Source organism: Lycorma delicatula, chromosome 2 (assembly GCF_047948215.1).
Source record: "Lycorma delicatula isolate Av1 chromosome 2, ASM4794821v1, whole genome shotgun sequence".
Taxonomy (NCBI): Eukaryota; Metazoa; Arthropoda; class Insecta; order Hemiptera; family Fulgoridae; genus Lycorma; species Lycorma delicatula.
The window spans coordinates 78,001,422-78,016,219 of NC_134456.1; the positions used below are offsets into that span (position 1 = coordinate 78,001,422).

Below are 14,798 nucleotides of genomic sequence, written 5' to 3' on the forward strand. Positions count from 1 at the left end.
ATTTTTTAAACGACTATTAATATCTTGATAATAATAAAACGTTTCATTTTTACTTCCTTGTACAAAGTACTGGAAGTATTGTGATCGCGAAAAATTTCAGATTTCAACAAAAATATACAATTTGACCATCCATGAATCCATTATGATTAGGTTCGATGTGACATCTGTACGTACGTATGTATCTCGCATAATTCAAAAATGAATGGCCGCAGAATGTTGAAATTTTGGATTTAGGACTGTTGTAACATCTAGTTACAACAGAAATACTACTTTTTGGTTCAGCAATCGACTGAACCAAAAGTGTCCAAAAAAACCAAAATCCAAAAAAATTGGATTTTGGAATTTTTCTTAACTGCAATAATAAGCCCTCATTGAGAGGTTTTCAACGATATATCACAAGTGGTACTTATTTTCATTGGTTTCAGAGTTATAGCCAAATAAAGTTTTAATTAATAAAATATTTGGATCATACAAGTGGAAGGTACATTCAAATCAGACTTCATCACATTTTTTTCTTTAAATTTTGTTTTTTTTTAAATTTAAATGTATTGATTTATTAATAATAATTAACCTCTGATTGTAAAAAAAATTAAAATAAATAATATGCAATATCAACAATAAAAAAAACCTGAAAAAATATCAGAAGTTATTAATGAAATAAAATTTTATGTATTTTTAAAAATGTTTATATGTTATATAATAGGTGTACAAGGAAGTCATTCGGTGTCCACGTCAGATTTTTTAATTAAAAAATTACTCAGTGGCTGTAATACAAGTTATAATTGTACTGTTCTACTCAACGTAGTTTGTTTTACGTGTTATGACTATCTATGCATGTAGATTCATTGTGATTTGCAAACAGACAATAATTTGCTACATCCTATAATGTTTAACAGGGAATCTATACGTATCAACCTACTTTCGATCTTTATCATTTCAAAACTAATTACATTGGTATTTCCCACAAAGAGTCACTGTGTGTTATAAATGTTTTTATTTATATAGTTTGTTTTATTTCGTTTAACGTTACTTTGAGTAAGCGAAGTAATTAAATGAAATTTTACGTTTAAACTGGTGAAGTTTATCTATTATTGATATCTGGTTTGCTTTACAATATTCAGGTTATAAACACAGATTGTTTAGTTTTCGTAAACTATTTTTTATTATTTAATTAATTATTTTTCTCAGGGGCGAATTTCAGGCAACTGTGATACATTACGAAGTACTATTAATTTATTTTTGTATATAGATTATTCATATGTTACCTTTCCCTTTACTAACTATCCGGCATCCGAGGCGCGAGTGGTAGCGTCTCGGTCTTTCATCTAGAGGTCCCGGGTTCGAATCCGGGTCAGGCAAGGCATTTTCACACACGCTACAAATCATTCATCTCATCCTCTGAAGAATGCCTAACGATTGATCCGGTGGCATAATTGTTTTTATCAGTAAATTAAAAATAGATTATATTTAAAATTTAAAAAAATTATATATTTTATAAAAGAAAATTAAAATAACGTGCCAACTTACTCTGATGTATGTAAAATGTAGGTTTACTCTGATTATATTTCTTTACATAAACGTAGAATAAAATCAGACCTTATTAAAATGGTAACTGCTTACAAATTTCACTTCAAATAAAATTTAGAGGCAGTATAGTAAATTTTACTGTATAAAATAAGAAAATAAAAACAATTTTCATTTTTGTTATAAACCTCCCTTAACAATTTTATGTTTAATGATAATTGAGTGACATATAACTTGAAAGACAGTGTGTAATCAGACAGCCATTCAGAATTTATTGCATTCTTAAATATTTTTATCTAGCATCAGTTTTCAGATTATATTAGAAGAAATCGATTTAAAAAAGACAAACTTTATTACTAAAATTTTAAATTTTGATTGAATTATTTATAAAAGCTGTAAGACCTAATAAATTCCATGTTATTCTCACAACTTGAACTTCCTTAACACAATATTGCTTTACGGATATTGCCAACTAATTATTTTATAAGAAATCATAGTATTTCTTAATTTATATTGTTAAATTCATTTTGATTTTCTTTTGGATTTCTTCCACGGATGTGTATCAATCGTTTTTTATTATTAAATCTGATTTATTACTTCCTTATATTGTAATCGTGAAAAATTTCGGTTTTCAGATATCAACGGAAATATCTATTTTGACAATCCCTCAATCTATTTTGACTAGTTTTGGCGTGACATCTGTACGTACATACGTACGTATCTCTCGCATAACTCAAAAAATATTAGCCGCAGAATGTTGTAATTTTGGATTTAGGAGTGTTGTAACATGTAGTTGTACACCAATCGACTGGTCCAAAAGTTCCAAAAAAAAACAAACCAAAATCCAAAACATTTGGATTTAAAGCTTATTTAAATTTAAACTTATAAGGGGAAGATACATCGGCGAGAATCCGACTTCATTTCCTTTTCTTTTTTTTAATTGAAATAAATTGATTTATTAATAATTATTAGCCTGTGATTGTAAAACGTTTTACAATAAATAATAATTCAGTAAGAAAAAAATATGTATTAAAAATGTAAATATATAAAAATTACATGTAATTTAATAGGTGTACAAGGAAGTCATGTGGTGCCAGATCACATTTTTTTAAATTAAAATTCTTATACGTCGCACTAATGTCGTGATGGCTTGCATATCAATCAATGTTAGGCTATGCGTTTAAGGCAATTTTAAATTGTAAACTGCTTGCGTTATAAAATTCTAAACAAGCAGTTTTTATATAAATATTTCTTTTTTTTGTTTGTTTAAGTTTACAAAAATTATATATATATATCATTGAAAAGCTCTGGTTCCAAAAGCTAGAAGTAGGATGGATCAAAGAAATTAGAGAAGATATGAAAGAATTGGGAATTTCCCTGACTGACCTACAGAATAAAACTGGAAAAATTACAAAGCTAAAAGATAAAAGCATTAGATTTAAACAAAAGACAGACAAACGACAAAATACAACGAAGAGGGTGTTTACGGATGAAGAAAAGAAAGCAAGATCTGAACGGATGAAGAAATACTGGGCAGCTCGGAAGAGTAAAAAACACGCTTTTCTCAGAAAAGATCCAACTAAAATTGACTTAAGTGGTCCCATGTTGGCCATAAAAGCATAATAATAATAATAATAATAATATATATACATATATATAATGTTACCGAAAAAGACTGAAGTTAGAGAATGTAATATTTTCCGGTGAATGTTGACAAGTATCAAATACGTTGATGAAAGATTAAAATATTTGCTTATATATTATACGTTCGAATCTACGCTGGTATATTTCGATAAACAAACATAATCACGGATGTGGGTCGAAACGATAACTAGAAATATAAAAAATCACCCAATACTAAGCTCTAAAGTAAATAAATTACGAGAAACCCTCGTAAAAAATAGCCAAACATAACCTATTCTCGCTTCGTTCACTAACCTCATCTTATTGACGTTAAATGTACGAATTATATATGTTACTCTCCAACATTGCAGGCGATTAATCAAATTCACCGCATTCAGGGAAAGTTGAAAAATATTTTAAAATATAAAAATATTTTTACAAAAAAATTGAATAAAGTGGAAACCATCTGACCATTTATTTGCATCTTTATCGTTCTTTCATGCAGTTAACATATTTTGCGTACCCTGATTGGCTCTTTCAATTATTAAATTCTGAAAATTTGATTAAATTCTTTTATAAATGCGGTGAATTTCATTAATCACCTCCAATGTTGGGAAACAACATATATAATTTGTATATTTAAAGTTGGTTAGACGAGGTTAGCGAGCGAAGCGACTGTAGGTTATGTTTCGCTTGCATTTAAAACTTCCCTTTCTTACGAGGATTTCTCGTAATATATTTACCTTGGAGAATGGTATTGATGACTTTTTTTTTAATCTCTAGTTATCGTTTCGACCCTCACCAGAGCTTATCGGTGCTTGTCGACATATATCGGGGAATGTCCGAATTCGCAAATATTTCGGTCATTCACTGACGTGAAATGTGTCGACATTCACTGGACAATCATTAGTCAGATCTCGGTCTTTCACGGTAATATGTATATTAATTTTATATCCTAAATTTTATTAAAAATAAAAAAATTCAATATATTGGTTTCACGTTTTTATATACGATTTAATAAATGTGTTTCATGTTTAAACAAAAAGTAAAGAATTTTTTGATTACATGGATGTAAAATAATATACAAATAATTAAATATCTGTAATTTATCGTATAACTACTCAAAAGCTAATTTATGTATTTACGGTTTGTTTTACTAATGAAGATTTTCTTTTAAGTGTGCTTTAAAATAAAATACAATTATCTGTTATAGATCCAGAATTAGCAATATATTTAACAATATAACCTCATTTATATGAAAACAATACGGTAATATTTTCATCACAAAAATGTTTATTGCTGTTCAAGTGCAATATAAAAAAATTAAATTGTTGAAATACCCCGTTTATGTTGTAAACTTATAAAATAAATTAATTCAAACAATCATAGATAAAATTCATATTTAAATAGCTTTAAAGATATCTAAATTTTCCAAATTAATTGACAAGTTTTGGTGGTGATATGTAAGATTATGTGAAAGCATAGCTTGAAATTAAAAATTTGATGTTTTTGCCAAACCTTTCTTATACGTGATGAATGGTTTAAAAAATGGGGTGCAAACACGCATTAGAAAAAATTGGTAAAAATAAAAATTTTTAATTTGAGGCTGTGACTTATACATAATCTAACATATCACCATCAAAGTTTGTTGTCAAATTCATTCTGAGATACCGTCCCAAAATTGTTTACCTTTTAGTGCGTTTAATTTAAGAGTGGTGTTTTAAAAATTATTATTACGTATTTTTTATTTATTTACGTGATTGTTTTTCCTCATAAAATAATTAACTATAAACAAAAAGTAAGCACCGGAATGTACTGATCACTAGCGGAAAATTTCGATTCGTTATCAATTTCTAGAGTTAAATTTTTCATTTAATTTTCCTTATATCAATTTTTATCATTCGAAAAAAAAAAAAATACTTTTACACAAGAGGTAATCAATTTTGGATATCTAATCCCATTACGAGACACCGCCCGCCAGGACAACATCCCCGTAGGGCCTAGCTGCGGAGGGGTACCGTAGGAACGCCCTGCAGCTAGTAGTTATACATCAAAATTATATTTATTTTACTGAATAACATATCTATTGACGTATGTTTAAAAATGAACATTAATGTTCAACACTGGGAATTTAAGATGCTTTTAAAAAATAAAAATTGGGGATTTGGGAAGCGGGTAACGATATCACGGTGGTATGGAAGATTGGGATGTGTATAAAGATAGCTGCAAAAACTGATATTTGAAGAGAAGACTTTGAAAAGAGTAAAATTAAAAAAAAATGATTAATTAACTAATATAAACTAAAGTACTACGATAAATGTTAAAATTACAATTTTACATTATCTTATCTGAATACTTCTATAAAAAAATTTACTACATAGTCAATGATACGTGAAGAAAGTTTAAAAAATTCAAAAAATCTATGTTTTTTAACTTTAATCGGCTTCCCCACCACTAAATGTACTCCCAATGTATTTCTTTTGAGTCAGTTGCATTACTACTATGCTTACGAAAACATAAAAATAATTCGGTTAAAAATATGCAATAAATAATAAGATAATTTTTCGATTTTTGAGGAAGGAGGAGAATTTGGGGGCACTTTTTTTTAATAATGGTATGATAAGCATGTACTGAGCTTAATTAAAATGAGATTATGATTGTAACATTTTGAGAAAATTTACTTCCAACAAATCTATCTACCCCCAACCCGTGCAGGGATTGACCCTAAATGTTTACTAACAAATTGCGCTTTACACTCGAATCTGTTTGCCAAATTTCATCAAAATCAGTTAATCCAGTTAAAAGATATATCAATCAATCGGAAAAATATCAACGATATTTTAATTCCATTTTACAAATACGTTTCATAATTTTTTTAAATTAAAATTTCATTTCCCTTGTATCAAAAAAATAATTTCTACCATCGATTTCGAGTTTTTGTAATCAAGTAAAAATGAACTTAACAATTTTTTATATTTAACAATAATTTTAACAAGGTAATATTTCTTAAGTTGGAAATTGGTCTTACGTATCACAAAAGTTATGATAACAAACTTGAAAGAGTAGAGTTTTGAAACTTGTTTAATGAAGAAAATTTATAATAAAATTACTTAATGGTTATTTTGATTTTTATTATATACAATTTTAAAAAAAAATTGACTTATAGAGAGTTTTCAATCTACTTTATTCCTGTTTCGATTTTTTTTTAAATAGGCTATACTGAAAATAAAATGGTATAGTTTATTTTGTAATAAAGAAGGGTTATATTCTAAAAGCTTTCTTTCCGAATTGAAGGAATGCGACCAAACAAAAGTATTTTTTTTTTTGTATTTTTTTTTTTTTTTTTAGAAAACAGAATGTTTTCTACGGTTGCTGCTGCTGCTACTACATTGAAAGCTAAAAACAGCGACAATTCTCGTTTATCAGTTGTTATCTGATTTGATATTTTTTTCTTTCTTCGAAAGGAAACGTTTGTAAAGCGAATTCCGATACTTTTCAACATTTCATTCTAAATGTTCATGTGATAGACTTTCTTTAAAACGACATTGCGTTTAGTTAAAGAAAATAGTATTGTTATTTGGTAAATTATTTTTAACAAAATAATATTGTAGTTTTATCTAGAATAAATATGATATTTTAGATTTTTAATCTTAAACTTTATAGTAAAAGTAGCGTGAAAGTAACTTTTCTAATAATGGAAATTATTCTGTAAATAAATAGGAATTAGGTTAATTATTCTTTTATATTATTTGTATTACGAGTTTTTGATGTCTGAATATTTAAAAAAAATTGTATTTACATTTGAATAAATTAATTTTAATAACCTTTAGTTTATTACTGTCATACATTTTTACTTTATTTTTCAAAATCGTTTTAGATCATTTAATATCAAGTTTACAGTTTATAAATTATCAGTTAAACCAAAAAGAGAAAGACAAATGATATTCCGTCATAGAAGATAAATCGATCTTGCATGATAGATAAATACTTTAATTACCGCATAATCTTTAGTCGTCTATGTTGTTTTAACAATGATTAAAAGTAATTTAATCGTAAACACACATTAAAGTCGACTGTACCACTCTTTTCTATACGATAGTACTATTGTTTCACCAATTATCAATAAAATTTTCTTTTTAAAGGTTATAGTTTTTTAAACATCATGCATATTTAATCATTACATGGGCTATTGAAAGAAAAGCATCTTTAATTTTTTACGACTATGGACATACAAGTTCAAATAAAGATAAGGAAATGTGATAGAAAAAGACTAATGATGAATTAGATATTAAGATAGAAGAAAACATTGAAGTAGAAGTTGTGTAATTTTGTTATTTATGTAAGAAAACTAAAGGAATGGTGGAAGCAGCTCTCATGAAAAAAGAGGTTTGTATTTTAAAATATAAATCTAAGTATTAAAAGACTTTCCTTAAAATATTTATGTGGAGTGTTTGATTATTGAAACATGAAATTTGGGAAAAACAAGATAAAAAAAGTCTTATAATGATCTTATAAGAATTGAAAATCAGGTTAATTGATAAACTATGTAATAAAGAGATATTAAGATGAATAGGATGGTAGGGAAATTTGTCATAGAATCACATAAAGAAAAGTATTAGGTTGGTTAGCCATATGTATTTAGATAAGAATATACTTAGATAATCCAATGATATGAAGGATATAAACAGGCTAGAAAATCTGTAAAGACAAAAATTACAATATGTGTAAAAAGACCCTCAGTCTTTTTGGATGTAATCTTTACAAATGTAGTCTTTTTGGATTTTGGATGTAATAGTTACATTTAGATGAAAAGATTAGAACAGAACAGAAAGGAATAGAGAACAGCATCCAACCAGTCAAATAATTGATGACAAAAAACACAGCAATACAGCACAATTAATTCATTTGCTTTATCGTTCAGTATTTTATATTCATAATTATGTCTTCAGTTATTCGATTTAAAAATATTTAAAATTAAGTTTTCATATTAATTTTAAAATTTTTCAAGCCTTTTGAGTTAGTTTTCTCCTTCTTCTTAACTTATATTTTTACTCTCCAGCACACCTTATTAAAAAAGAAAAGTAAGTATGACATGTTGTATAAGAAGGTAAAAAAATTCCATGTGGGAGAGAAGAAATCCTGGTTGGTATTCAATAGAGTGAAGTGGGAAAAGTTATTTGAGTCTAAAATGAATGACTACACATCAAATATCAGGAAATACTAGAGTGCAAGACTAGCAGTTGTGAAAATAAATGAGAATCTTACGGATTGGGTAGAATTAGACAGAGCAGTGAGGCAAGGCTGCTGTTTATCACCAACACTGTTCATCCTTTATGTCAAGGAAATGTTGAAAGTATATTGGATGACAAAAAGGAGTAAGTATAGGTGGAAGAAATATAAATTGTGTAGATTTATTGACAATCTGCTACTGTAGTCAAAGATACTCAGACATTACAAGGAATGATAAAAGCATTGGAAATAGGGATGAAGGAATATAGAATGAAAAAAAAAAAAAAAAGAAAAAACAAAAGTTATGAAGGTAAATGAGAGGGATGTTGTAACAGCAGAAGAAAAAATTCAACAAGTAAAAAGGTTACCAATATCTTGGGACAGTACTAACTGAAGACTGGAGGAGTAAAGAAATTAAGACGAGAAATGCAATGTCAAAGGAAACCTTTTTTTTTAGAAAGAAAAACCTACTTTGCAGCAACTTGGAACTGAACTTGTGGAGGAGATTGGTAAAATGTTATATTTAGAGTATATTTTTTTATGATAGTGAAATATTGACACTAGATAAAAAGGAAAAAGATAGAATCAAGACTTTTGAAATGTGGGTTTGGAGAATAAATGAAGGTAGAACAATATTGGCGACTATCAGAAGGAGAAAAGGAAATTGGATTGAGCATATAATTAGGGGAAAGGAATAATAAATACAGTTCTTGAAGGCTTAAAGGTTCAAAAAGAAGACGAAGGAAGAGGCTGAAGTTAAAAAATGGTATAAATTCAAGTGAAAGATATCATGATTTGAAAAGAACAGATGGAGACAGCTGTGGTGCCAGGAACCTGCCAACACGTAGAACACCATATGATGGTGACACACCTAATATTTTTACAAAACCCTAACTATTTTAAATACTCTCATCAAGGATCGTGAACATAAACTACATATTATACACCCAGTTTAAGTTGCAAATAAGTTTTGGTTTATTTATCAAGGTCTTTCTTAGAAGCACAGCATGGTTTATTGAATTTGAGTAGACAAATTTTACAAAACTATAACCTAGTTAGAAACCTGAGCAAAAGCAGTTGTATAATTAGTGTTCATATTAAAATTATAAGTGAATAATATGATAGTTATTGTTTTCTGATGCTTGTACAAGTAAATTTAGTAAATTTCATGGAAAAATAAAAAACAGTTTTAATATTTTAAAAGAATATTGAAGACTGAATGTTAATATTGAAGAGTTCTTTTACAAGGACAAAACATTTCTTTTCTATCTGCTAGCATTTATAATCAGTACCTCATAGGGGAACATAAGTAAATTTGATTCATGACAATCATGTGAAGAGCGGTCTCTCTCTCATTAAAGCATACATAGAAGCCGACACGTACAATAAAGCATACGAACAAAATCCCCTCATTAAAGCATAAAAAGGTTCAACACCTCATATCTTGAAAAAGCGTTTGTATAAGTGATGCAAGCAAAGTTTAATACTTAACATAGCACTAGAAATAAATCACAGGTAGAAAAGAATAAAAGTAAAAATAAAAACAATGTCATCAATACCAATATATGAAAACAACACTATAAATAAAACAAATATTCATTGGTAATAGAAATAGCTGTAATTTATAGACCAAATTACAGGATTCAAACCAGAAGCATTTATTAAAGTGACGTTCAGTATGCAGTGACAGACTCATCTTGTGTTCTCGCTCGTAGGTTCCTTCTCCTGATCACTCCTCTGGTAACAACTCACAGGTCCAGTACATGGAAAAATTTTACTCACCTGATGTCATCACTGTTGTCCAATAGACTAACTGTCAGATAGTTTACACGTTTGTCTGACCTCTATTTGTACCATGAGATGAACTTCTGAATCTCTTCGTAAACAGAAGGTAATCCTAGATAGTCATTAATTTCACCCCGGCACCTCTATTATGTATGATCCTAACCAAGTTATTTTAGAATCTTTGAATTATTTCAATATTGCTGTTACTTATCTTACTCCAGAGTTGAATCCCATATGTCCAGATAGTTTTAAGGATAACTTTATATATCAACAGTTTATTAGATAATATAGATAAATAACTGTGATAATATTATATAGATAATTGTGAGTTTCTGCCTAGCAACCAGTTTAGTTCCCTATTCTTGATGTTAAGCTATTTCCTCTTTTTTATTACGTGGCCCTTCCATATCATGAGAGTACGTCGATCCATGTGAGGGATGTAGACCATTCAGATGGATCAATGGAGGATTGTCCATGGGTCCAACAGTTATGATCTGAATGAGTGATTACCCATTCTGATCATAATTGTCACATGGCTCAATTTGTTCTGACTCCTGAAATATATGAAATTGTATTTGTTTTCATTAAATGGAGCTTATACTCTAGATATATATAAAAATTAAGCTTGAGTTGGTACTTGCCTTGCACAGGTAATATTAGTGTAATAGCACTATCATATAGTTATAAAATTCAAGAAAATGTACAAACTTATTTAACATTAGATTAACTGATGCTTCTTTAGGTCTGAGCTATTTCATCTTACCAGTAAGTTAATTCAAACAAAAAATGAGTCATTTCTAAAAATTATTTTTTTTAAGAATGAGTTGTTGCCCACTGAGAGTTTTTTACATCTTCAGCAAATAAATCAGAAATAAAATTTGCTTGATGAATTAATTTACGTTACAAACTTTTGAAAGCTTGTACATTGGAAAATGGGAATGAATTTTTGCAGCATATGAAAAATGCAATGTCTAATCAGAATTCGAACTTTGGACCTCAGATAAAAGGCCGAAACACTATCACTCCATCATGAAGAATTTTTTATAAAATATATGTTTTATAACTTTTTGAATGTTGAAAAACAGTCTTAAATAACTTATTTAAATTCAATTATTTTTACATAAGTTAACAGTTATATTTCTAAATTCTGTTTTCAGAGATTAAACAATTAAAAAAAGTACAATTTTAATGTGTTTACTCAGCAATCCAAATTTAATACAGTTAATTTTTATCTAAGATTATTTTTTTCATTAATATATTTTATTTTGTTTGTTGAAACATTTTATTTTATGTATTTATTTTTTTTGGCTTAAATCCATTCTCAATGTTTGAATAATAAAATAGTTTTGATAATATGGTGTATTTAAACAAAATATTTTTAGTTTGTTTTGTTAAAATAATTAAGTAACACTATTCCACAAGATCTGAGTTGCATTTCCCAGCTAGAATTTTAATAAATATCTAAAGAAAAGGTTCTGTTTTTAACGTATCCTGATTATTATATTAAATATATTCAAATGAATAAATGTAGACAAAAACTGAATGAAGTAACGACCTTATACTAGCGATATTTTTTATTATTTCGCTCTAAAATTTTAATTACTGAAACATTTATCCAATAAATTTCATTAAAATAAGTTTTGATTTGTTGTCTTTATATAATTGCTATACAAATGGAAAATGTTTGAAAAATGGAATAAATTAGTTCAATATTGCATTAAATGTATTCAAGTAATTTTAGATTGAATATTATGAGTGCATTAATTTTCCAATTTTATTCCCTTTGCTAAGACTAGAATAGGAAATCATACATACATTAATAAATTCTGCTGTTTTCTTCAACAGAAAGCAGAAGAATTTAATAAAGAAACCCTTACAAAAACTTTCTCAAAAATTCTCAAAAAAAAAAAAAGGACTAAGCTCTGAACCTTCGGAAATGAAAACAGGCGTGAGGCAAGGTTTCTATCACCCTTACTGTTTAATATAGTTTTGGAGAAAGTAATTAGCAAAAAAAAAAAAAAAAAACAGATGGAAACTTTAAAGTTAGAAAATGTGAAACTAGGATGTAAGGGCAAATCTCAAAATCAATTGTTTGGCCTTTGCAGATGATCTGGTAACTTTGTGCCCGTTTTTTAAAATTGTATAAATTCAAATTAATCTTTTAAAAATTTTAGCTGAAAAAAAGGTTTAAAAATTTCTTTTCAAAAAAATGAATTTATGACAAATATTAAAAATGCTCCAAAGGCTTTAAAAACCGAATATAGAAAAATTAACAAAGTGATAAAATTTAAATATCTATGTGAAATAATTAAACCCAACGCTTTAGATAAAGAGTCGAATAAAGTTAAGCTAGTAAACTAGATCTTGTGTCTTACTTAACAAAGCAATTATACAATAACAAATCAATTTCCAGAAAAATAAAAAATAGGCATTATAATACAGTTATATGACCTGAATGTTTTTAAGCCTCTGAGTGTTATGTATAAATAAGATAGGCAAAATTGAACAGCTGGAGAAAAAAAGTGGGGCAGTTAAATTAGCATAAGTTATATTAGGGGCAGTTAAATTGAAGAGAATTAGTGTAGAATTACAAAAAATGAAGAGATTTGTTAATTTAATGATGACTTATGAATGATATAAGAAAAAGAAGACTGATTTTTTTTGGACATCTTTTCAGATGGGAGAAAAAATACTGATAAAAAAAATGTTTAATCTTTTCCATAAACAAAAAAAAAACACTAAAAACACCTCGATTAATGAAGTATATGACTGAACTAAATATCATGAAAGATATAATCTTAGATAGAAATAAATTTAGAAACATTATTTTAGAAAACAAGGATTTCCGGAAAATTGTGAAAAAGAAATATGACTGCAGGTGAAGTTTAGAGAGAAAGTGAAAATATGGAGAAATAATGAAGAATTATTTGGAACAAAAGGAAGTCAAAAGAAAAAAAAGAAGAAAAAGATTAATATATTTCTGATAGTCCTAAGGTGCCCAAATCAAAAGTAAGAAGAAAATCTTATACTGATTTACATGATGGATATAAACATACTGGTAAAAACAGTTATCTTGTTGCTATATAATGTAACTTTTTTATTAAAAACACATTCCACAATTTATTGAAATAATATTCAGCTAATAGTCTTTCTTAAATAATAAATTTATTACAGAATAAAATTATTTTTTTTAAATATTTTTGCACATAAGCAGCTTAAAACATAATTTCGTAATTTTTTTTTGCACAAAACAGTTCTTCTCTCTTGAAGAGAAAAATGACTACAAATGAAACTTTTTCCCAGTAGTGGATTGATTGCAATTTAATATTTCACTTTAAACAGTACTACTGTTAGGGGGGAAATTAATAATAATTGAATAGGAAGATGCAGAAAGGGGACATATAAGTATTTTAAAATTTTACAGGAGCTGTAAAAACTCAATAAAATTTATAAATATTTTGGTAAAAATCAACCATACTTTTTCAATAATTTCTTTTGTGCCTATCATGTTTTGAACACATTTTTAGTAAAATTTCATTATTTATAAATTTTTTAAAAAACATCATCCCCTTTTTGCAAAGTTCAATGATTCTAGAGAAACACCCAATTAAACTTATATTTGTTAAAAACATTAATTTAAATCATTTTATAAAGTAACTAAATTTGCATTCGATCTGAATATGATGCTTAAGGCAGTTTATAAGTTAAACAGTTCATTGAGTATGAAGTTTCACCAGTTTTTAGTTTTTAAAAATCTTTACTTTCCACTAAAAATAATCTGCAGTATATATTTAAGAAAATAAATTAGTGATTAAATTTAGATCAACTAGTTAACTAAAAAAAAATTAAAACAAATTTTTTAAATTTTAAATATTTTTAACAAAAAAATTACTTTTTTTAAACATTTTTGATACACACATTTTTTCATCTATAAAACCTGTTTATTCATTGTCAAAATAATATTTTCTTCATTTTTGTCATTGGAAGATGTGGGCCATTGGAGAATTTCATTGTAGAACTCAGCATCAGTAATATACTTAAACATTTTCTTAACATCTTCTATTTTTTAATGTTGATAGGAATTTTTTGCTTGTAGGCTTGAACAGGTTGGATATTGACATTTATATTCCTGTGCTTAAGTTTGAATGCATGAGACTGCAATCCAAAGGAATGTTAACAAAACCTTACAATGACTTTTCCTGTTTGATTTGTGCTACAAGTAAACTCATTAAATTTCTTAATCACAAATGAAATTATTTTTTCTCGCAGCATTTGTCTTCCATATGAATCATTAGAAAAGCAAATATATTCTTAGTAGGTTCTCCACCAAGACTTGAAGTTCAAAATCATTTCTTCTGTTGGATAAATTACTGAGATTCTATTGTTAGCTCTGAGAATGTATTGAAGCTTTTAACATTAACCTTCCATATTGTTCAACAGTATAACTCCTGTCTACCCTCCGAATCTGATCTTTTTATTTGCCCAAATTCCAATCACATGGTAAAAAAGAGTGACCTCTAAGTAGTAAGTAATGTGATATATTTCTAAACATGTTTTCTTGTTCAACGAAGGCCAGGAACATTCAAACCACAGTGTGATTTTTATTCTACCCACCATACCCGTCACTAAAGACAATT

At 27.5% G+C, this 14,798-nt stretch overlaps 1 protein-coding gene across 1 annotated transcript in view; it reads right to left on the bottom strand.

Annotated features, from left to right (window-relative positions):
* LOC142318914 (limbic system-associated membrane protein-like) overlaps positions 1-14,798 on the bottom strand; it is a 1,021,193-nt gene that overhangs the window by 899,404 nt on the left and 106,991 nt on the right. The gene's annotated exons all lie outside the window — the stretch shown is intronic.